The sequence below is a fragment of the Budorcas taxicolor genome, chromosome 9, assembly GCF_023091745.1.
Source record: "Budorcas taxicolor isolate Tak-1 chromosome 9, Takin1.1, whole genome shotgun sequence".
NCBI classification, from domain to species: domain Eukaryota; kingdom Metazoa; phylum Chordata; class Mammalia; order Artiodactyla; family Bovidae; genus Budorcas; species Budorcas taxicolor.
This window is the reverse complement of record NC_068918.1, coordinates 5953567-5956499: the sequence shown is the minus strand read 5'-3', so window position 1 is coordinate 5956499 and position 2933 is coordinate 5953567. Positions and strand designations below refer to the sequence as shown.

The window sequence follows — 2933 nt, the reverse complement described above, 5'->3', positions numbered from 1 at the left end:
AGTTTCAGCTTTAGCATCATTCCTTCCAAAGAAATCCCAGGGCTGATCTCCTTCAGAACGGGCTCTGTATTTATTGAGATAAAGCATACCAAGGGAATGCGACTAACAAGAAGTTAGCTGTGTTAACTTTCTCTTCACGATTGGATTGTGAATTGTTGTTGTTCAGTTGCTCAGTTGTGTCTGACTCTTTGCACCCCATGGACTACAACAGGCCAGGCTTACCTGTCCTTCACGATCTCCTGGAGTTTGCTCAGACTCATGACCATCGAGTCAATGATGCTTTCCAACCATTTCATCCTATGCTGTCCTCTTCTCCTCCTGCCCTCAATCTTTCCCAGCACTGGGGCACATGACACTAACCCAGTCTGATCTGACACCTGTCTTTAAAGACTGTCAGATTTATTTAGCAAACATTGAACATGGGAACAGCGGCAGTAATAATTATCAACATGAAACTAATAAAATGTTGCTTGAAACACAGTCCCTTTCCCTGTTTGTTTCAACCAAATTACAATAAGAATCATCATTTTTGTATCATGACAGCAAAACTGACGCTTCATCTGAAAAGAACGTGAAATCTGTGCCTGAAGAGAAAATGGACCCATTACTAGAAGCAACCCATTACCAGATGACTTTGCAAGAAAATGGATGCCTTTGTTTTGGGCATGTTAAGCTTTCTCTCTCTGACTGGATTTTTATTTTCCTTTGGCAACTCCAGTGTGTTTTTGACAAAAATATTACACAAAGTAAATCAGTGTCTTCACCACTTTTCACTAAAACAGTGGTGAACCAAGCAGAAGGTAGCAGAAATGAAAGAAAAGGTAGAGATAAAGGAAAGGTTGCTGAACCACTCAAAATGGTTATTACTCAAAAGATGCTTTTTACTCCAGAAAGTATAAACTATTTTACAAGGAAATGAATTTAAATAAAAGGGTATAGATACCCTGGATTAAAACCTATAACAATCCGAAGCATAGCATTTAGTTTAGGAAGACATGAATTTAGGAAATATACCAGTGAATGCTTTGAGTCTACCTATAACTGCTCTAAAAAATGAAATTTACTTAAAAGGTGGAGAGAGTCTGTGATAATATATAATGTCACATTAATATTTAATATTCAAAATATGTTGCATCTCTGTGTTACTTCATAATCGCTCCAGGTATATCTGGAAGTCCCTAAAATTGTCTCACAGGTGTCAGTAAATAGTATATTCATAGTTTTTGACTCATGCTGCCTATGTGAAATCCACTGTGCCAACAGTTTGAGAAAAATGCTCATTACCATCAGCAGAACTGCTGGAGCCCCTGAAAAGCGTGTTCCACTGCAGAGGCAGGGGCCTTGTGGATGTTCTTATCTCTGGCCAGCAAAACATAGCAGAGTGGTGTTCCATAGTGGTCACCCTGGCTTGTCAAGCCAGGATGTTATGAGGATGGTAGGATGAGGAGCCCTCCCCCTTATTTTTTTTCTTCCTTTCAGTTTCTTATTGTAATTGAAAAATCCAATAACTGGAATAAAAAATTAAAATCATTAGAGGCATTCAACAGCTGATTTGAACAGGCAGCTCTTTCATCAAGAGCCTCCTGATGAAAGTGAAAGAGAAGAGTAAAAAAAGTGGGCTTAACACTCAACATTCAAAAAACTAAGATCATGGCATCCAGTCCCATCACTCCATAGCAAATAGATGGGGAAACGATGGAAACAGTGACAGACTTTTTTTTTTGGCTCCAAAATCACTGCAAATGGTGACTGCAACCATGAAATTAAAAGGCACTTGCTCCTTGGAAGAAAAGCTATGACCAACATAGACAGCATATTAGAAAGCAGAGACATTACCTTGTCAACAAAGTTCCATCTAGTCAAAGCTATGGTTTTTCCAGTAGCCATGTATGGATGTGAGATTTGGACTATAAAGAAGACTGAGTGCTCAAGAATTGATGCTTTTGAACTGTGGTGTTGGAGAAGACTTTTGAGAGTCCCTTGGACTGCAAGGAGATCAAATCAGCCAATCCTCAATGAAATCAGTCCTGAATATTTATTGGAAGGACTGATGCTGAAACTGAAACTCCAATATTTTGGCAACAACCTGATGTGAAGAACTGGCTCCTTGGAAAAGACCCTGATGATGAGAAAGATTGAAGGCAGGAAGAGAAGGGGACGACCTAGGATGAGATGGTTGTCAGTATCACCAACTGGATGGACATCAGTCTGAGAAAGCTCCAGGAGTTGGTGATGGACAGGGAAGCCTGGCACGCTGCTAGCTGTGGGGTCGCAAAGAGTTGGACATGACTGAGCGACTGAACTGACTAATGAGTTCCTTAGATCTTTATCAATAAATATTTATTTCAGTTAAGATTATGGGCTTTGGAGATAGACTGCCTGTTTTTCAATCTCAAATATGCAATTTACTAGCTGTGTTACCTTGGGCAGGTTAAGCCTTGCTTTCATTCATTGTAACAATAGCACTCCTCCTCTAGGTATGTTTGTGTGGTGACCACTTAGAGTGCACTTAGTACAATGCCAGGCATTTAATACACATAAATTTAATAAATACTACCACAAACATTTAGCTTAAACAACCCCCCATAGACAAAGTTTACTAATAGAAGTAAGTTTGGCCTTTAATGTATATCCTATAAGCATTTAAAATTCAAAAGCAAAGATGTTATGGTATATAAGTTGATTTTAGAAAATGCTCCTAATAATAAGACTATCAGTTTAGATTTAAAGTCACTTCCAACCTGAGACTTCAGTGGTTATTGTGCTTGAACAATTAGAGAGCTGCTTTTGTAAACTCTGATCTGAATTGTGGCTTTGAAATTCTAATGATCAGATTTAGTTCTGATGACTCCAGTGATTAAAATAAATGTTCTTTAGAGAAGCTGTGTAGGCTTGGAACAAAATATTAGGAATTGTATTAGTGGTTATAGATG

The 2933-nt window shown here is 38.6% G+C and overlaps 1 pseudogene; it reads left to right on the top strand.

Moving 5' to 3' along the window:
- Positions 1 to 349: 349 nt before the first annotated feature.
- On the top strand, positions 350 to 953 carry LOC128053555 (nuclear pore complex protein Nup50-like; annotated as a pseudogene).
- The last annotated feature ends 1980 nt before the right edge of the window (positions 954 to 2933 follow it).